The following is a 23,026-nucleotide window of genomic DNA, read 5'->3' as shown; positions in this document are numbered from 1 at the left end:
TCTGCGCAACCAACCATGGGGATCACAGTATGTGAAAACCTGATAGATCCCTACCTGCCACTCTAGGCATTATGGGTTTCCTTCTGACAATGGCTGCACAGGAGAAAGTAGTGTTTTGTCATCTCACTCTGACCTATGCATCTCTATCCCCTCAAATATGCCATATGGAATGGTGGCTCTGAGTCCAGGAATGGCTTAAAAATAACTGGGGCCCAGGTCCAACAAGGCCAATGAAAACTGATTGCCTGCTGATGGTCAGTTCCTACTAAGCTGTCTGGCATCCCTGGTCACCAGCCTGCTGTTTGAAGGGCAGGAACCTTGCATAGCCTATTGTCCCACTCCCAGTCTATTCTGAGGGATGGAGAATTAGTTTATGTGCTGCCACCACCAGCCCCGTTGCCTGAGTAGGTCTTTGTGCCACTCTCCATCCTGCTATGCAAGTGGAATGTGGTCGGTACTGTGCCGTTTACTGTCCTTACCAGAATCCCACTCTTGCTGTGTAAGGGGCAGCTGGGCAAGCAAGATGTAGCCAAATTGCCTGTAAGCAGCAAGGAATGCTTCCTATGCACCGATTTTAAGGCTAGTTTGACCTCCTGCACAACCTAGCTCCATAGAACTTCCTACTACTAGTCCAACAGCTAAACTTGAACTAGAGCATATCTTTTAGAAAAACTTCCAATCTTGATTTGAAAATTACCAATAATGGAGAATCTACTGCAACTCTTAGTAAGCTGTGCCAATGATTAATACTCCCACTGTTAAAAATTCCCTTCCCCTAGGTTTGCTTGCTGAATTGCAGCCTTCACATGTTGTGAAGTGGGAGACCATGAAACAGAGCTTCTGGTCTTATGGGATACTTATCGGATGGCGCAGCTCCATTTTCCAAGTGTGTGAGAGAAAGAGAGAGAAGATGGTGCTGTATATCATCCCGCCGCATCTGCCTCCCGCATGTAATGAATAGGTTTGGCAACCTCTGGTTACCTAGTCCTGGTGAAGGAAAGGATGGAGTCTAAACTGCACAGCTGGCAGGCAATTATCTATGAGATGGGATGCAAAATGCCTGTGTCTATCACCCAGTCTCCACTGGAGGAGGGAGAATTGAGATGGAAGGTTATTAGAAAGAGGTGGGAAGTATTAGGAGAGGAAACAGAGTGGGCACAAGACAGAATGAGACCTGAGCATGACTAGCTGGCCAGAAGAGGTGATCCAGGGAGAGAGACTTGTCTTGTCATTCACAGATCATGTGTCATGACCTAGGTGGCCTTCAGGACGTGATTGGTGTGCAGCGAGGTAAGGGCATGCACATGGCTGACATTGACCTGTTCTCACACTCGCTGCTGCTGACAGCTTGTTGATGTTTGCTGCACATGATTAGCAAGCCTGAAGGGGGATGCAAAAAGGAACTGAAGCAAAAGCGGGGGGGAGGCTGGAGAGTGGAGTTCTTGGCTAGTGAAGAGGAGGGGGCAGGTAAATCAGGCTGAGGAAGAGGAAGAGGATAAATTCAGGTGGGAAGAAGACTTGTTTCAGTGTAGGAGCATGGCTAGGAATAAGCATCTAGCCTGAAGACCTTAGAGTTTGGATCAGGGTGGGTGGTGCCCGGAATTGTGTATACAGAATTTAAGTTCCATGGAAGGATGCAGAAAACCACTATCAGTTAATCTGTGGGTTTCACTAAACACATGAATGTGTTTTCAAGAGCAAGTCAGTTGATTGTTTTCATCAGGAACCAATATATTTTGGGCTGTATTTATAGCTACCTGCCACTTTTGGGGCTCCCATTGTGGGCAGGTTGAAAAAAATCAATAACTACCGGTACTTAATCAGGAAAATTCCTGTGGGGATGAGAAGTAGGGCTGGGGGATAAGGTCATTGCCCCAGCAGCTAATACAATTGTTCATTTGCTCTAACTATGGAAGTTAATGAAAGATTTGAGCTTATAACCACTACCTGATTTTTTTGGTATTGTTTTAGTTGTCTGGGGTTAGTCAGACATCCTCTTAAGGTTACTTAGAAAAGAGTACTGAAATATGCTACACAAAAGTGTGTGTGCACATTGCCTGCTGGGAGTCCATGAGATGTTCAAAGAAGCTTGGAAGCTTTTATTTTTCCAACTGAGGAATCTTTTTCATCACAGGACCAAAGTGCAGGCAGGGGCTGGATCCTTTTTTCTTCTTCCCCAAAAGAATCAAAGGGTGCTACAACTGAATGATACTTAGACTGGGAATCAGCGCCCTCCTTCATGACAGCAAAAAGCAGAGAGAATTTGAAGATCTCCCTAGTGAAAGGCTATTGATTCCCTAAAAGAAGGGAATCACTGTTTCCTGAGTTTAAATCTTATTCTGTTCTCTGTTATGCGAGACTGTTTTGCCATAGAAGCTCCTTCACAGACATTGTTAATATAAGATGATTTCTTTGTGACACAGCAGAAAATGTTTGGCTTCTGCAGGGACTGTAAAACTGGAGGATTAAGGGCTTGTCTTCACTACTGCCATCAATGCAGCAGCGCCGATCTAGCACGTCTGGTGAAGATGCATTACGTTGAGAGGAGAGTGCTCTCCCGTTGACATAATTACTCCAGCTCAATGAGAGGCAGAAGTTATGTCGGTGGGACAGCGTCTCCCGCTGACATAGTGCAGTGTAGACACCGCTTTAAATCGATGTAACTTATGTCAATCAAGGGGTTTTTTTTTCACACCCTGAGCAACGTTACTTACATCGACTTAAGCAGTAGTGTAGAAAAGGCCTAAGATTGTAAAAACACCTCTCATCCTTCCTGTTATTTTTGCTATGTGCCACTCTTTGGCTACGTCTACACTACTCCCTGGATCAGCGGGTAGCAATCGATCTATCGGGGATCGATTTATCGTGTGTAGTGTAGACGCGATAAATCAATCCCAGATAGCTCTCCTGTTGACTGCTAAACTCCAGCTCGGCAAGAGGCAGAAGCAAAGTCGACAGGGGAGCCGCGGCAATCGACCCTGCGCTGTGAGGACGTGAGGTAGGTCAAACTAAGATACGTCGACTTCAGCTACGCTATTCTCGTAGCTGAAGTTGCGTATCTTAGGTCGATTCCCCCACCCGCAGTGTAGACCAGGCCTTTGAGAAGTGCTTGCTACCCAGTTTAGATCATCAGTAAAGATAAGACTTGTAAAGAGAAGAAGGTAACAACTGAAAAATGAAATAGTAATCCTAAGAGATATATGGGATGGTATGTTGCCTGACACAAACCCTGGCAATTAATGGAGCTAGACAAGAATCTGATCACACCCCGTTCAACTAGGACCATGCACATACACTCAGTTACTTTGTTCACTGACTGTGGGAATGACAGAGAGCTAAAGGCCAGTAAATGCAATGCACTTAGTATGTGTTATTTAGGATGGGACACTATGTAACACAGGCAGGGGTAACTTTTCCAAAGCCCCTTGCCAGAGCTCTGGCATAGAAGCAATTAAACAAGCCAGACAAAGGTGTGAGTGCACATTTCACAACTAAGATCGAAAATGCACCTTGTCACTTGTGTAAATGTGACAAAAGAAAATCAAACTGAAAAGCTGTATACACCCAGTAAACCTAACAGTAGCCTAGGATTTCTATGAATGATGCCTCATACAAGACCTGGAAGGCCAGGCCAAGAAAGGAAAGAGTAACATTTTCTAAGTCTCTAAATCCCTAACTCTGCTTATCTTCCACTTTTCCCTGAGAAATTCAGAATCACAGGGAATTCTTCAAGTCTTCCTCTTGATTACGGGCCTGAGTCAAAATCAACCAAAGTCAACAGAAAGACTCCCACTGACTTCAGTTCTATAAGAATAATACTTGTCTAATCAGAGAACAGAAAAAAATCGAATGTGATTTATGTGATGAATTACTTTTAGTGCTCAGGACACACTCCCACTGTTTTCTCGCACCTCACTTCTTTTTCCTGTCTCCCTTCATGAATGCTTTACCCACTCAAAACAAGTAAAAGACCACGCTGGGAATCAGATCTTAGTCAGGATCCTTATTCTGACCATCGCCTCCTTTTGCCTCAGCAGTTCTTGCTGACTCCCTAAAATGAAGCAGTTGGGATTTCCTGTCAGCTTTGGTATGAATTTTTCCCTGTGGTGTTATTTGGCTTCGGCAGAAAGGCAAGGACATTGGGCTTGAGGGAATAGTGGGTGTCATTAACTTGTGATAACTGCACCATTAACACATGTCACCCTTGTGACCATGTGCTAACATTAATCAAGCCCAACTCTGTCCTTTTTCTGTCTGCTGGCATTATGCTCAGACGGAAAGGGAAAATGTGTGCCTACATACAGCAGTCTGTATAACCAGGATATGCTGCCTGGGGGAGATTATCTTTTAAATAATAGTATGAACCAAATTTTATAGTGGGGTTCTCCAGTACTAGGGTGACCAGATGTCCCGATTTTATAGGGACAGTCCCGATTTTTGGATCTTTTTCTTATATAGGCTCCTATTACCTCCCACCCCCTGTCCCGATTTTTCACACTTGCTGTCTGGTCACCCTATCCAGTACTGATAATCAGGGCTAAAGACCTGTAAATCAATATTTCTCAGGCAGTGAGGCCTGGAAGAACACACCTTCTACCCACTTAAGCCAGGGAAGATCAAGGCGGTACTGATTGTTTACTTTTATACACTGGTGACTCAAGTTAATTAAGGGAGATATCCTGCAATTTCCCCTGAGATACATCAATGGCTCATGGTACAGCAAGTTATTACTATTGGAAATAATGACTTGCAGATGCAGTAACTCACCATAATGCATATTTTTACTGTAGTCTGTCACATTAGCTCATGATGGGACATGGTATTTAACTCATGGTATTGCAATACATTAGGGTGCTCCCTTCTGCTTTTTGTGCAAATTTCTGTGTGCCTTTGGTTCTCATTTTAAAAAAGAGGAGCTATTTAAAAGATTGTCTAGAGAAAAGAAAGTGTCACACAAGATTCCCCATCAAGCTCTGCTTTCAGTTTCATCTTTGACCCAGGCCAAGCTAAAACAATTGAGGGCTCTAGACACATCATGAAATAAAACCCTACTGTGATTTCAACCTCATAGCCCCTGGGCCATTTGGAATGGGGTCGCATGGGGCCACTTGGATCTTCCAGAAGTGGTAGCAAGGGGCTACTCTGTACCCTGGAGAGGCAGCAGTGATAATAAGGTCGAGGACCAGTACATACCCCAGCTGCTGGAGTATCTGCTTGGGTAGATGGGCCAGGCCAGCTACTCCTCTTCTGCCACAGAGAGTCCTCTTCTGAGATGGTGTTGACAGGCTCCCCCAGAGCACATGGATTCTCCTGTTGAGATGAATGGGACAGTTCACACCTCTCAGAGCTATTTTACAGGCTGTCTGAAGACTCAGGCAGATGTCTCTACATTGGTTACACTCAGGACACTTTTTCAAACTTTTCTTTGTGACTGTAAGCACTAAACATTATTTTAAAGTGATAGCTGAGATTGTGACACTCACATGGCTCCAGTAGCTGGGACACTACGGGGCAGGGGCCTACAATGTTAATTCCTTAACCCTGTCTTGCTTCTGAATGATCCAACAAAGGGACGTCAGTAGAAATCATTCAAAACTGTGAATTTAGTAAGAGGCAAGCCATGAAATTTGCATGATTGTTAATGTAAAATCCTAAATCTCTCCATGCCCACTTCAGTCTTTAAACCCAGGCTCTAAGGTGGCAAAAGCCAGCTGCCTCTAGAAAACCTTTTGACAAACCTCATCTGGCTTTTGAGTTTGTAAAGAAACCTGAAACCAGGCAAATGTTATTTATCTACACCCAAATTTCTGTTATAGCAGGTGCTGTGGTATTTAGACACCAGTTTCTCTTTGTTTCAGATTTCATTGTGCACACTTTGCACAGCTCTTTTCTTCTGACCTGCACAAGATCTTTCAAGCACTGTACACTATCCTCTTTCATTATAATTTTGCTGGAGCATTTTACATATTGAACGCTGCTGTCTAAACGAGCCAAGTCTCCTCTCATTTACACTGGTGTAAATCCAGAGTACATCTGAAGCCAATGGAATTACTCCAGATTTACACAAGGGCAAAGGAGAGTAAAATCTGGCACAGCATTTTTTAATACTTCTAAAATTCCTTGCATTTGACAAATATTTGGCTAGGATCTAGTTCTTTAGCTAGGTTCTTATACCACATCCATCACATGGTAAAAACTTCACAGTCATGAGGGCAAAGGCTTCAATTTCTACTGGATTACCAGCTGAACAAAGCACATGAACAATATTGAAGAGAAAAGAAACCATGAAGAGTGCAAATAAAGGATGGTGGAAAAACACAGATCACTCATTTCTTTCCGCTCTATATCTGTGGCCACAGTTATTTCCCTGGAGATAGTAAAGGCATGCAAGGTTCATCATTTTTCTCCCGTCCAGGGAGACCACATGAGACTGAGATGAGCAGATGTCCATTCCTATAAGTCAAATGAACCCTCTCAGAAATAAGATGTACTGCAGTCAAAAGGATGAGGGAAGTAGTAAAGAAAACAAATTAAATGGCTTGATTTAAATGCCAATGGAGATGCATTAAGGGATGGATATTATTTAAAAATAGAGGGTCAGATTGCATCCAGCTTCTGTGGTGAATGGTTATGAGGAGGTGAGGCAGAACAAGTTCTTCCCGTTGTGTTATTTCTCTGGGCTCCAAAGTTGTGTTTACAAAGCACTTGCTTAGAAAGATCAGTGATTTGGCCTGTGCTGTGTGAGGAGACTGTACCATTGCTCTATGTCTGAAGCAGGATGTCAGGCAATAGCGCCTGGGTAAGGTTCCAAGTGAAAGTTCTGCAACAAATCAGAGAGAAAGGCAAAGTGGCTTTAGGGCTTAAATACTGTGTCCTTTATTCTACTAAAGTTCCCTATTTAGTGTTAGAAGAAAGCAACACTGATTTTTTTTTTTTAACCATTGTCAAATGACACACAGCCACTGTCAACTACCACCCTGCTGACTCTGAACTCTCACTTCATCTCATTTGATCTTGTCCCCCTTTAGCATACTATACACTAATTGCTGCTACTGGTAGAACTTCTCCTTCCTGTCATTTTAATCACATCACCCCTACCTTTGAATGCCTTTGCTGGATTTCACTCACGTTTGGCATGAAATTCAAGCTTCTTGTCCTTACCGTCAAGGTCCATTAAAATGCCCTTCCCCATAGCTCTGATCTTTGTTCTTCCTACCCTTACCCCCTCTTATGCTCTCCTTAAGTCTCCTTCCTGATGTCACTTGTGAAACTTTTCCCCATTCATTTTGATGCCTTCCTTCACATCACTTTTACACTTGGAATTCTTGTCCCTCATTACTCAAATCCAGCCTTAAAAATCACTTATTCCATTAAGCCACCAAAAAAGATAAATTTATTTTCATATATTTGCACCACATTAAGATTGAGCCCATTTCTGGCATATTAGATGTCTGAAATGTAATAATTCTGTCTGATCTAAATTTTACACTCCCTGAGGGAGAGAGAATGTTCTTTCTGTGTTTGTACAGCACCAAGCACACAGCTGTTTCTCAATGAGTACCACCAGTAATCAATAACAATACAAATATGGTCTTCAGAACAGCTCTGCTTTGGTTCACAGCTTTGATTTTTTCTATCACTACTTGTACTGAAAAAACACACGGACTTTTTGTTTTGAATTTTGGAAATTTTCTGGGATTAATTTTTGATTTCCAAGGTAATAAAGCCTTGAGTCGTAAGCATTAATGTGAGATTATAGGACCTGACATTTCATTACTCATCTGAAGCTTTTCTGGATGATACTTGTGAGAAAAGCTGTTCTTCCATAAGTTAAGCGACTGGCAGTATTGGAAGTTAAGTTGAACGAGGCTGGGATAGCTGCATTATTGCTTCAGCCCTATAACCTTGCAGCCCTATCCCTTCCCCTCCCTAGAGAAAACTCTGATTAAAGATTGTTTCCAGCTTAGCCAAGGAGACTCTCTGAAAATCTATAAATCCTTAATTAAATTCTCAGCCAAAATTCAAGAAGGAATAGAAACAAATTTTGTTCTAGGTGTGTTTTGCAACAAGGTGACACACCGGATCCTCAAGGGGATTTAGGTGCCTAACTGAGGTCTCTCAGGGAGTTTAAAATGGAGATAAATCCCCTGAGGATCTGAGTTCAGGTGACTAAGAGAGCTCTGAAAAGGATAGGTCTGTTTGATGGTGGTGATTTGGAGGTAACACTTTTCTTTTTAGGTTATTTCTGAATCCATGCACCAGCCTTGTGTTAAAGGTGCTTTGTTACTATTATTCAGTATATCTCAAACATCTGCATCAGATCATAACCTGGGTAAGTTTGCAAATCATTACGTATTTCTCCATAAAATAACTAAATCAGAGTAGAATAGTCCTTGTAATCAACAAGAGCACACTGTGGATTTTTCAGGGGGAAGTGAATATAGAAAGGGTGAGAAGGATGGAGAAGAGGAGAGACAGGGAGGCTGGTAATAGAGAGAGTGTGGCAGTGGAGAGAGCATTACAGCAGATAGCCGATATCCATAGTCATAGAACGTGGCAATATCACTACAGTCCAAAGGCTGTGAAGGCATGTGCTGCTCCTTGCTGATGGGAAATGGGATATTCCCGAGAGTGAAATCCTGGGCTGATTGAAGTCAATGGGAGCTTTGTCACTGACTTCAGTGGGGCTAGGATTTCACCCTGATAGTTTAACCCCATCTGTGGGCATGTTCCTTCCCTTCAATTCATGAGGCTGTGGGAGAAGGGGGCCCACATGGGTCCTGTAGCTGTCTGACCAAGGGCCCTCCAGCAGTGTCAGTCACTCTCCCCTGGCAGAAACTGGTGCTCCTTTCTCAAGATAAAAACACAGTCCACTGTCTTATGATGTGCAAGTATCTTTTCAACAGCATCCATCTACCCAGTATGCAGCAAAATAAATATAAAAATTGTGTCATTACTTTATAATGTTGGTTGCGGTGCTTAGGCAGAAATGTTGGTTGGGGGAATGTGACAGACACTCTGTGAGTCAGACTCCTGAGACAATAGTAAAAGTACTGCTTAAAAGTTATTTCCAATTCTAAATCTCTTTCGGTGCAAATTCAAATAGCGAAGAAGCACAGCATCGAAACCCTGAAAGGAAAACAAAAAGCTGCATTGCTTTAACTACAGAAAAACAAAAGTAGCTACACATGGCACATAATTAGATCTGATAGCCACCATTACCTTTGTCCTGGCAGTAGGAAAGGGGGTTACTCAAAAGTGCATTCATCCCTTCCACTGTCCTGTAGTGCCCTAAAATGAACTTTTGGGAGACAGAGCACAAAGCCTTCATTTACTTGCATCTTCCTGTCACCCTGATTATGCTGAATCACCAAGGCAACCTTCTAGGCCTTTTCTTGACTTGGCCTTGTTAAATCTATCTAACTTAGGTACTTATGTGGTCCCCATTATTGCCATAGTACCTGAGCACCTTGTAATCTTTAATGTATTTATCCTCACCGCGCCCCAGTGAGGTAAGGCAAAGCGGCTGGCACGAAGTCCCAAAGGAAGTCTGTGGCAGAGCAGGCACTGGACCCTATGTCTTCTTAGTCCTAGGCTTATTCCCTAGCTACTAGACCATCCTTCCAATAGGAAGGCCATTTCATACCACTGTTAAGTGATAATGTAGGCACATTACAAATGTTTATTCTGGGACACCAATGTTTGTTCTTGGTCCTGCTTCACTAGACTGTGAAGGGCTTACATTATTATTTACAATAGTGTTAGTAGCACATATTAACTGGCGATTACACATGTATTATAACATGACCTAAAGCGCTATTCTAGACAAGACTCAATACTGTAGTGTACTGGATTGCTTGCTATTGATTTTCTTCTGGCATGCATAATGAATTAAGTACATGTTCAGTACATACAGTAGTACCTATAATACCAGACCAGTGATTTTTCTCTTTGAGTGCATTTTTACCTGATAATTGTCTGATTCATGGAACAAGTGCAAATCAGCTACCATTAAAATATAATATAAAATATTGGGTATTTATGGTGAATTAATGTTTGTATGGAGTTTCAGGTTGGGTTTTATTTTCCTTTATAATCTAAAATTTAAAAAAACTAGTTGCCTAATCTTGGATATAATTTTAAGAATTCAAATTCACCCTGCAACCAAAATACTCGTAGAAATGCTCTGACGTTTCCTGTCATGTTCAGACACCCAAATTGTTCACTGCTCAATTTCTGGAACCTTTAAGCTTTCTATTTATCCACAGGTCAGGCAGCAGCAGCAAGCTGAACTGTGCCCATGCTGAAACGTTTCCCTTAAAAGTATGAGGGGAGTCTAACTAATTTGTCCTTGGCCTCTCACAAGCTGAGACTACCACTTGAGTCCAATTATATAGTAGGTCTTTGTGCTACTGACCTACAATCTACTGAGAGCTGAACTGAGAGCATCTCGCCTACTTCCCCAATGGATTTCAGGATAATGATTTTGAATGCTTAGTGAAACATGTAGCCAACTGATTACATCTTCAGCATTTTGATTTAGAAGGGATATTAGCCACAAGCACTGGGAACCCGTTGTTATAAAGAAGATGTAAGATATGCAATCTTTACATTGTGGAGGAAAGCAACATTTAGACTTAGATGTCTTTAGCCATGACTAGGATCTACGTGTGCATGCACACACACACACATACACACACACAAAATTTCCTATGACTCTCCAGCTCTTTTAGGATTCTGGAGCTAATTCTTAAACTCTTACTTAGTGAATAATCTCTGACCTAAATGGATCGTCTCATGTAGATGAGGTTAGCAGTTGGACCCTTAATTTACGAAGCTGCCATCTCAAAATAGAATCTGGATGTTGGACATGACAAACAAAAATTAAACCAAACTGGACTGAGTGTTCAAATACACCAGCTACAAATACTGAAGCAGGCCCAAAAGGGGTGGGGGGAGAGATGTGTTTCAAAAGGAAGATGTAGGGGAGAAAAGGAAAGCTAAAATAGGAAAAGTAGTAGTCACTTGAATAGCAAGGCTTTGTACTGAGCTGTAGGGTACGTCCTAAGAAAGTAAGTTCCATAAATATGGGTCTTGAAGAAGGGCAAGATGATCTTGATTCTGACCCAGTTCAGATGAACCATTGGGACAGAGAGCAAGGGCAGCCTGCACAGTTGTAGTCCCAGGAAGTGGTATCAGAATGGCAAGTGAGAGTGGTCCAGATTGTATTTGTTATTTGTATTACCATGGCACCTATGAGCCCTAGACCAGGATCCCATCATGCAAGGTGCTGTACAAGCACAGAACATAAAGATGGTCTCTGTCCTGAATATCTTTTGACTTGCCCTCAGACTAAGTATTTTGTAGACACAGAGGGAGAGAGGGAAAATAGTTAGGCTGAGGGTCTGAGCAAAGGAGTGGTATAAGGCTTCCCTAAATGGGGCCTTTCATCAGGGCTGGTTGAAAAGGCATAATCTAGCCCTTTTTGCTTTAAATCACCTTCTCTCTGGCATATACTCACCAGCTTTCTAAAATCTCTGAAAAAATAGTTACAACAATTGTAAATATTCTGTATACACAAGGGAAAACAAAGTCCTGCAACTACAGAAAGCATTTCTGAAGTGAGTCAACATTTTTAGTCATTTTTTACTGATCAAAATGTTTTTTTTGTTTTGCTCATTTTTCATGTTTGAAGTTGATGTTTGGAAGGGGTGTGAAGTAATTCTCTTAAACATAAATGAATGAAAATGTGGCTTTCGTTAGTAAACTCTTGGAAGTGCTGGACTTCTGTGCATTTCAGTATTGTATTTGAAAACATTTGAAACAATTAATCGCTGCATATTTCCCAGTTGTAAAACAAATGGTCCCTTTAGAATAGTGTGTAGGGTTATTTAGTAAGATTAAATATATATGACACAAAACAATTAAAGCAGCAGCACCCTCACAATTATTAATGTGAAATAAATATGGATTACAGATGTGCACTTGCACTGTGAAATAAAGCGGGTGATTTATAAATTGTCAGTTGTTGGATTGAAATCCCAATCTGCACTGAGCATCTGAGCTGGATTTATTTTGAAGGAAAACACCAGAGCTGACGGCTTTATGGGTTGCTGTTGTTCTCCTTGTAAACATTAAGGAGAAACCGTGTATAAATCACGTGCTGTATACAAAATGTTGTTTACATGCATTCAGTGATTTGCTAAACTAGTACAAAGGGGACAAAATGCCCATAGGTTCTTAGTGGGAGTAGTTTAGGAATTAAGTTATATTTCTCTTAGGGAAGTATATTCATAAATCAATTTGTGGTTCAATTCCTGTGGAGAATGTGTTTCTTCTGAGAACTTTTTCTATGTCTTTGTGTTTGAAGACAAATATAATTGATTTTACAAGACTGATCTTTTGATCAGATTAGATTATTGAATTAGCCTTTTATCATCACCAGGATTTGTTTGTTTTCCATGATGCATTTAGGTAGGTATTTTATCCAAGGCTTTTGCACTCTGCAGAGATTCTCTCTGACAAAGTGACAACTTTCAATTATTTTCTTGGAGTAGAATTTGCACAGATGATAAATGAAAAGTTATTTAAAGTTCACAAAGAATCATAAAATCACTTGGTATCTTGAGGGTTTAGCTGGTTAGTAGTTTCAAAGAAGAACCAGCCCAGCCTTCTCCCAGCCTTTGGACTGAACCTAAACCAAACCTTTTCTGAAGTTTGAAAAGGCTTGGTTAAATAGTCTTTCCTTTCTCTCTCATCTGCACTCCCTCGTTCCCAAAGCATAAGTACAAGCACCAAAATGCTGGTATGAAGGCTGTTCTTATGGTATTTCCACTGACAGCAAGTAGGAAGAAGGTGAAATATTGCCAAAAACAAAGCAACAAAACCTTATATTTTTGCAGACCAAGAGGTTCAGATGAGTCCATATCTTTGACCCCCTTTGAGGCTCATCCCTGGCTGTTGTAGTAAAATTTTCAAATGCAGGTACCTGAACTTAGGCAACTAAATGTTTATTCAAGAATTTAAATCAATGAACTGATTTTCTATTATGCCAACAGTCCACAACTTCCAATGAAACCAGTTGTAGTTGTGTTTGGCTATGTTAAGCAACATTTAAAATCAGGATACTTATATAAGTGCCTGAACACTCAACTTGAAGCACCCAGGTTTGAAAAATTTGGCCTAAGAGTCTTCATGATTTTCCAAATTTATGTTGCTTGGTTGTACAGTGCTTTAACTATTGTTCATATAGATTATAAAGCCAGAAGGGACTACCGTGATAATCTAGTCCGACCTCCTATTCTACTGTGGTGTCCATAGTGTTCTTTCTTGTAGGTTCTGCTGTACATTAAATATCTTGTGACATACTGCATCTCTCTGCATCCAATGGTTATCCATGTCATTACTTTCCCAGTGCTATCCCTTAGTAATATAGTAGGTGGCAGATCCAACAATGAGGTTCACTATCCTGCTAATTTGCTCTACAGTAAATCTCAATTGGTAACAACAATCACTAAGCTAATGGAAGGAGCTTGTATGTCCTTGCATTCTCACTTTTGTTTTCTGTTTTAATGCCAGGGCATTTTAGTGGTGTGCATAAAGATATCCTTATCCTATCCTCACAACCACATAATCCTTATTGTTCCTAGGAACTGGGAAATATCATTGTCAGCTGCTTGCTTTTTTGGGTCTTTGGGAACCAAGAAGAGCAGATGAAAATATTTCCATTTTACTCTCAGGTCACTTGTGGCCACATGCCAGTCACAAACCAAATCTTTTGCATAAAGCATCACTTCCTGATTCCACACCTAATTTGAGTAAAATCTGGGAATATGAGCAGAAAAATGCCGTTCAGTTTACTGTACTTGTTCACATAAATATAAGATCACTTTTAAGGGACTGAATCGATTTCCTGACCTTTTGTGTGTGGGTGAGACTCACCAGCCAGACACCTGGGAAAAAATTCTCGGTAGTAACTCAGAGCCCTCCCCATCTGGTGTCCCATTCCTGGCAAATATCTCTAATGTCCAGAGAGGGGTCTTTCCCACATGCTTAGGGTCTAACTGATCACTATATTTGGGATCAGGAAAAAATGTTTCCCAGGTCAGATTGGCAGAGACCCTGAGGGATTTCGCCTTCTTCTGCAGCATGGAGCACAAGTCACTTGCTGGTTTAAACTAGTATAAATGTGAAGTCTCTGTATCCTGAAGTCTTTAAACGATATTTGAGGACTTCAGTAACTCAGCCAGAGGTTAGGGGTCTATTACAGGAGTGGATGAGTGAGGTTCTGTGGCCTGCAATATGCAGGAGATCAGACTAGATGATCATGATGATCCCTTCTGGCCTTAGAGTCTATGAGTTTATGAGTGAAGTCACTGGAGTTACCAGAGATAAATTTATCTCAAAGACTTTTTTATTATACCATAAGAGGCAGGTTTATGGAGCTGTATGCCGGTTCAATTTGGGTGTATCAAATAAATGTTATTAGGCAGGTTTCAAGCTGCAGTCAGGTTTCTGTTTCATATATTTACTAACGGTATTTTCCATACATGGATCTATGTGATTTTGTTGTGTTCAAGAGAGTTAGTTCTCATCTTTATTCATTGGATTTACATGTGTTCTAAACTAGCATCTCAGGTAATTCCACACAAGCTCTACAGGAGATAAGTCAGGGGATCTCGGGAATGAAATGTGTATGAATTGTGGTACTGCATTCTATCACTACTATTATTAGATAAAATGGGAAGATGGTAGTTATTGCAATGATGGACTGATTAAAAGGCACCCTAACTCTGCTTAAAGAACAGGAGTACTTGTGGCACCTTAGAGACTAACAAATTTAATAGAGCATAAGCTTTCATGGACTACAGCCCACTTCTTCGGATGCCGAAAGCTTATGCTCTAATAAATGTGTTAGTCTCTAAGGTGCCACAAGTACTCCTGTTCTTTTTGCGGATACAGACTAACATGGCTGCTACTCTGTAACTCTGCTTACTTACTCTGGGAATACTCACCTTGTGATGCTTTCCCGCTGCAGTAGATGCAGAAGATGTTTGTTTTGGGTTGTTATCGGGGGTAAAAGGCAAAATTGTAGTTTCTTAGATTTTAGGGCTAGAAAGGACCGTTATAATCATCCAGTTGTATGCCCTGCATGACACAGGCTATAGAATTTCACCCACTAATTCCTGCATCGGGGTTGTAATTTCTGGTTGAGGCGAAGCATCTCTTTCAAAAAGATATCCAATTGATTTAAAGACTGAAGTAATGAAGAATTAAAAATGGTGCAGTCCTACCAGCATCGATACCAGCTAAAATAATTTGATACCCACTTTGAAAGAATCTAAGGACTTGATTCTGCCATCTGTTCTCATGAGTAGTCCAGTTCCTTGTCCAGGTAGTCACACTGAAATTGATGGGACTACTCATGGAGTAAAATACAATTCAGTATGAGTAAGAGTGGCAGAATCTGGCCTTATGTGATCCAAACATTCATGTAAATTCCTATCCCACTCCACTCTTTTGCTGAGCAAAAAATAGACATGCAGTTATAGACAGCAGATATCACCTTTGGCAGAATCCAAAGGCCTGCTGAACTATCCGTGAGTGCCAGAACGTTTGTGCCATACTGTATCTGTACACACTAGCACTGGTTGGCCTTTCTTTGACAAAAAATTTTAGTCCAAAAATGATATGTCAATACCAAAACTTTTTGTGGAAAAGGTGAAGTTTCAATGAATTTCCTGACCTGAATTTTTTTTTTTACATGTCTACCTTTTTGAAACTAAAAAATGTGATTCTCCAGTACAAAGGAACTTTTTGTTTCAAAATTAAGCTAATTATAGTAAAAAATTAAACTAAAAAACAGTCAAAATCTAAATGAAATGTTTCAAAATTATTGAATTGTTTCAAAGGGCTGGAACTAAAACTTTTTTTGTGGATTTTTTATTTGTGACAGTTTTTTGAGATTTCAGCTTTTCGTCCAGATGGAGGATAGGAAAAATGTGTTCAGATTTCACAAGATGAAGAAACTATTTTCTACTCAGCTCCTGGATACACTTTTAGTGCACATAACTGAAAATGTAATAGAATATTAGACTATCATACAGGAGTTACCTACCCAATATACCTCCCTGACAATGCAGGATTATTCTCTAATGTGTTTTGTCTAAGACAGTTATAACTGGGGCTTCTATCCTTCCTTTCCACAGTCTAATACATTTCGACATTGAGAAACTTTTTCCTTATTTTCACCAGAAAGCGTATTTTATTTTAGTGGGTGAATAGTAACAAAAGGAGGCAGAAATTAACATGAGCTCAAACAAACAATTTGAAACCCCAAGAATTAACGCAAACAGGAAGAACTTTCCCTGCTAACTAACTGTATTTATTTGATACACCCAAATTGAGCTGGCATACAGTTCAAAAACAGTTGCCTCTTTTCAAAGGGAAAACAAGTCCACAGATATTCTGTTTCCTCTGAAAAATGCATCTTTTTTCAAATCTTTCACGTCACATCCAAAGCAGGTTGCAGGCATCAAATCATGTTGCATTTGTCTCAGTCTAATACAACATGTAAGACACACCTGAAGTGATGCACTACCATGTGAATTGTCACATGTGGCAAATGTATCAGAAATTTTCTGATAATAGAAAAATACCACAATTAAACCATGTGTGTTTTGAATATAAAAGTGTTATTCTTGGGGTTTTCTTCAGTTTACCAGAGATACTTTGATCTTGGGAAAGAATCTGGTTTCCTGTTTTCTGGTACATAAAGTAGTCCAGTATGGAAAACTCCATCAATGGTAATTGGCTTCTGCAGAGACTTGGTGCTTTGTGGTCACTAACGTTCATCTTGTGAGAACTGCTGCCATCCAAAGAACAATTAGCATAACTTTGTTTGAGGGATTGTTTTTTGGATGAGACATAAAACCTAAGTCTTCCTTACCTGTGGTCAGTAAAGACTTGATAGCTCTTTCTCCAGGACTAGGTATGTTGGTTCTAGTGCCCTGGCAAACTTCCAATTAAGGAAAATACGTTCTACCCCCTGCAGTTTCAACTTCCAATTAAGGAAAATACGTTCTACCCCCTGCAGAATTTTTTGTCACTTCCTGTCCAACTTTTGTGAAGTATTTCTGGGATGGACTTGGCACTTTACAAATGGGCTGGAAAACAATGTTTGAGGCCCTCATAAACATAATTGATGCCATGAGGATCCCTCCATTTTGCTCCACTTTGCACCCACCTCCTAAAATCCTTCATTGCAGTCACCATCCTCATGGCCCAAGAGGACTGCATGGGATTCAGTTTGGAACCCATCACTATGCCATTTCTTAATCATCTTGACATTAATGGGGAGTTGTGGGACCTCAGAATCTTTGAAAATTAGGCCATTTTCAATGGGACTTGTGCTCCTATCTCACTCGGTGCTTTTGAAAATCCACCCACAAAAACTACTTAATTCCAATGTATAGAAACCAATAGAACAGAGCTTCCTGGCAGGTTGAGTGTTCTGCCCATCATATAAAAAATATGCCAATGACCATAAAATTTACGCTTGTTCAAGCATAGACATAGCCTATTGCTCTACATGACTGCGACAGCTGGACCCTTTAGGCAAGAGTGTTGTCACCTGCATAAACAAAAAATAAAAAGAATGTGGAACAAGTCTGCAGCTGTGCATTACTGAGTATGATTATTGGAGATCAAGAGAAGGAAAGTGTAATATTTCAGATACCTACTAGATGAGGGAGATATAGAGCCTATCTGGAGAAAAGGGTATTCACTAGGAAGAAGGCAAGGACAGATAGCCTCTGCAGAGAAGGCAAAGGAAGCAGAAGCAGTGTGGGTTGAATACAACAGAGACCGAGATCAGCGAGTAAGAGTGGAAAAGGGAACTGGAAACAAAGTGGAAATATAGCACAAATTGATGTTTGTCTCTACCAATGAAGACAGCCTTTGTTAATGATTCACAACATGGTAACAACACTGATTGTCAATGACCATAACCAATATAGCACATCGACTCTGACAAGACATGTTTTCCTGAAATTAAAGTACAATAAGGAAATGGGAAGAGAGTAGGGTGTTACTGAACTAGAATATTTGCAAAATTGTTTTGCAAAACTGAAGTTAGATTTTACTTTAGTTGTGGTTGCCATACGGCCCAGAAAGCATGTCTGCAGTGAAAGTCTATCATTTAAGTGTTAGCATAGTATTAATAAGACACTGTCAAACCAAGAAAAAGTACCATTAGATGAAATGACCACATTGCCAGTCACGTACTTCATAACAAATGAAATGTATTGGTGAAAGCTGACAGCATTGTACACAAGTCTGTGAAATAATAGGGGGCATTTTTTTTTCTTTTCTCAAAACTCTGATCTTAAATAAATATATATATATTCCCACAAAATGATACCAGTCCCTATTTGTGCACAGTAACTAAACCATCACACACTTGCTGAAATTCACCACAACTGACAGTATGCTCAAGAGAAGGCCAGGACTGGAATAGCAAAGGTCAGATTTAAAGTGCATTTTCAGAACAGCATGAAGAAGCCTGCATACCAGGTGCCCAATCCTGCAATCCTTATTCAGACAAAACTCTCATTGATTTCAATGGTAGGATGAGGTCCTACGGGATACCTGCTTATGCAGTAAGAAGGGGAAAACAGCAGCTGTAATTCTGTGGCAAAGGGCTGAAAAAGGGCCACAGGAAAGAGGAAACAAAGCTACAAGATATTTCTGCCACCATCTGATCAAGATATATCTGTCTTTACCTTCTGAGCTGCTACCACAGATCTCAGTTCTATGTGGCAAGGGTGGGTGTAGGACTATTTGTTATGCCATGTTCTACTAGAACTCTATTGGGAGTTATGATACTATCAGTATGTATTTGGAGCTGGTCATGAAATGATTTTTATCCTGTACAAATTTTTTAGGTTTTCATCACAAAACTGAAATCCTAAAAATTAAATATTTTGTTGACGTTTTTGGTAACCAAAAACTAAGTTTCCAGTTTAAACCAAAAAAAATTGTTTTTGAGTCTCAGTACACTGAAAAATGTCCCTTTTTTCAATGAAACCTCAACATTTTTTGAAGAAACCCCAAATGTTTTCATGAACATTTCCATTTAAACAAAAAGCTATTTTCTGTCATAAATAGTTTTGATGGAAAATTTGATGGTGTTCCATCAGCAATGAATTTGGGCCTACATGGTTAAAAATGTTTTCATAAGATCCAAGTGAAAACAGAAAACCCCATGAGCTATTTTAAATAATAAAAGAACTAGTAAATAAAAACATCTGGTAGATGATTAAGTTCCACATATTGAGCTTTTATTAAGAGTATTGGATGTACCTTTAAGGGAGAGCTTGCAAGTTATCAGCATTCATTTAAGTATCGTGCCTGACTGAGAGCACTAAGAAAATGCAGAGAGGAGGCAATCGAGTCAGTCTGATAATTCTTTTGGAGGAGAGGGCAGGAGACCCATTTCTTCCAGCTTTATTTACCCTTATACAGTGTTCTGCTTCTTCAGAAGAGATGTTATTAATCCCTCCCCCAAAACAAAATTATATGCATTGGCTGGGAGTTTGACATTGACATCTGCCTGCCTTGCAATGACTCCTCTGGTAGAAAGAGCCCACACATTTTTCATAAGAGGTTTCCTGAGAAGATTTGGACACCCCTAGCATGCACATTCTGAACACATCATATATGGCATGTGCCAGCTTTAGAGTTAGACTCAGAACAAATTATAGTAACTGTAAAAATGAATATTTTGGGAAGAATATTTGTTCTCTCTCTGTGACTGGGTCACTGGATTTAGAATCTGTTTCTTATCATGGTTCCTCCGGCAGATCTAGATGAGCATGGATCCCTGTTGGAGACTTCCCTTCTTGGGAACTATGCAACCAGCAGATGTTTGCAGTGACACAGGCCACCCTTTCCAAAACAGACATTATTTAACAGACAACAGGAATACAATATTTAGGGACATTGGGTTAACAAGGTACAGCAAAGTCTAACCACACAACTCTTACCCCTGACCTGGAACGCAGACTGCATGCGTGCAGCAAACCTCCTTCTGACTCTATGTGTATCAATCAGTTCCAGCCTGCCATCTTTCCCTAGACCCCCAGCCAATTCTATAATGGTCTCTCTTCCCAACATGCCTGTATATCTGGCTTCTGTGTTTGTGGGGGGTGCTCCTTCTCTGGCCTATTGCTTCACTTTTCCTACTCGGCTTCTTTAACAATCCCTTTTGATCTAGTTCTATAATAAGCAACCATAAACTAACAGAATCATGTACCATTTTCATAAAAAATTCATGTAGATATTTCCCAGTTTGTCACAGAGAGTAACAGGCATTTGTACTGGTGACATTCAAGATAGAAGAGAATCCAGCTTGCTCATGAATAAGGTTGATTCTGCACTGTTAACAATAGTGAAACTTGTTTGTTGTCAAAGGGCCAGATGTTTTGTAGTGTGCAGAGATGGATGAGTTCAAGGAGTCAGATGCAACAGCAATCTCTGGCTTGGACTAGCATACGGACCACTCCCTCTTTGCACCTCCGGATGTGCCAATGGGTCAAGGAAAGGGCGTGCCCAAGGCCCTCTTTCCCTTCCCTCATCGGCGTCTGGGGTAAGCCAATTGCATGAGATGGGAGCATGCTGAGAGTGCTTCTGTAAGTCCAATGGACGGTGTCTTGGAAGCAGCTGACTTGCCCACTCCCCTCTCCCCCCCAAAACAAAACCCTGTGATCCACTTGTGTAAGGAATCCTATCTGGATGAAATCCAAGGGAAGAAGATTGTGCATTTACTAAAAACGGATGTGATTTTGATCCAGTAGCGCAGTGGGAAACACAGAGAAAGTCAAATAAAATAATTTGCTTCCTTGTATTTTATTAGATGAAATTCTGAACTAGAGACACTTGTTTTCCCCATCATCTTTTCACAAACTTACCTGCACAAAGTGCTTTCTGCTGGGCATGTTCTTGAATAGTTTTATTCAGTTTTTTTTAGGGCTTAATCCAGCAAAGCCTCATTGAAGCAATTGGTAACATTGACTGGAGCACAACTATGCCTTGGAGTATGGAGAACTCATTGGAACAAGGCTTTGTAGGTTTATGCCCCAAATCCCTAGTAGAAAATGGCATGCAGAGTCAAGGTTTTGTGGACTTTAACCCTTTGCTCACCTTTCAGCAGCTAGATCACACTATACATAAGATAAAACTAACAGGATAATTAAACAGCCTGAATGTAGCAAGGGGGAATATTTCAGTAACAAATATTGCTATCCACACACCGCAACAGAATGTACTAAAGTAAACAAAATGATAGCATAATTATAGTCGTTCCAGTTATGTTAATTAGGCTGTATATACGCTTCATTGATAAGTAACGGTGCTACAAAGAAGTGTGTAAGCTCGATATTTCCTCTTTTAGCAGCTTTGTTGTGCATATGCTGCTGTTCTAGACTTGGTTACGTTAACCCTAAGCAAAAATAAAAGAATGGTATGGTGCATATGACTGCAGAGAGAGCATAAGATTCAAGTGGAATGGACCAGTCTGATTTTTATGACACCCTTCATTAAAACATCTTGGAACAGACTAACAGCATAACTCCTCCCCAAGCCAGCTTCCCAAATAAACCAACAGAAAATTCAATCTGGGTTTTAGGGAGCCCATGACACCTCTGCTCCACAGACTACTATAGTTTCCAGTTATCTGAGGCACAATTCAAGGGGCTGTTTTTTATTACAGCTGCTCAAGATCTTTGAATAAAGTTTTTATGCCCAGAATGGCCTTTAAAAAAAAAAAAAGAAACATTCTGCAAAAAAGATGACTCTTTAAAAAAAAACATTGACAAAGAGTCCTGTGGCACTTTATAGACTAAAAGACATATTGGAGCATAAGCTTTCATGGGTGAATACCCACTTCGTCAGACACATGTCCAGACTAACACGGCTACCCCTCTGATACTTAAAAAAACATTGTTTTCTGTGAAATTTGGGGTGAGGGGTTAAATTAAAAATGTTACTTAAATGGTCATCAAAGGAAGCTTTTTGGTTAAGACAACAATCCAGTAAGAGTTTTGTTAACATTTTTTATAAATATTTTAGGGAAAATGTCTGTTAAGACAATTGTGTGAAATAATTCAACACAACCAAACCTGAAGAATGCTGTTCTGCAAACCCAAGTGAAAAAAACCTAAGAATTCAGAACCCTGTGAAATACTACCCAACTCTGGTTTTGATACATCAAGCCTTTCATTGCTTGGGTCCTTTAGATCTCTAATCATTAGATACTTTGGCAATTAAGATCACTTGGGATGCTTGAGCTGACAGTATGCTGCATGTTTGACTGTGGCTGAGGGCAGGGTAGTTCTGGAACTCACACCCCTATTTGGTTCAAAAGAAATCAAGTGTGTTGACTTTCGGGATATGTTGTAAGGTCTATCTACTCTGCCATTTTTTTCTGTGGGGCAATGAGGTTTTCATGGGTGAGAAATGTGCTTTTTATTTTGTGATACTGAACCCAATTCTCCACTATCCTGCCCCTCCTGTAGTCACTTATACTTGTGCATGGAAAGTATGAAACACCACCCTGATTTGGTAGAGTCTTGTGACCATTTTGCAGAGGTGTAAACAAACATGCAAGGCTGATTTTCTACTGCCTGGTCCACTGCCTTTTTTGCTTGAGTACTTAAATGCTAAGGGCCACATCTTGAGCTGGTATAAGTTGACATAGCTCTATTGATTTCAGTGGTGCTATATTAATTTACACCAGCTGATATCTGGCCCAATCATGCAACACATGTAAAAATCTGGAATACTGCAATGGAGAATTAGGCCCAGAATTGTATGAGAAAGTGAAATTCTTCATGGAAACATGTTATAATGTAAATACATTAATAAGGTTAGAGGAGGGTGAACATAAACATTCCTCTCAACATTTAGCCCATGTTTGTGCAAGGTGGGTCATGTTTTATCTAGTTGCATCAGCAGCTGGTCTCTCCTT

This window comes from Chrysemys picta, chromosome 2, assembly GCF_011386835.1.
Source record: "Chrysemys picta bellii isolate R12L10 chromosome 2, ASM1138683v2, whole genome shotgun sequence".
Classification (NCBI taxonomy): domain Eukaryota; kingdom Metazoa; phylum Chordata; order Testudines; family Emydidae; genus Chrysemys; species Chrysemys picta.
This window is presented reverse-complemented; position numbering follows the sequence as displayed.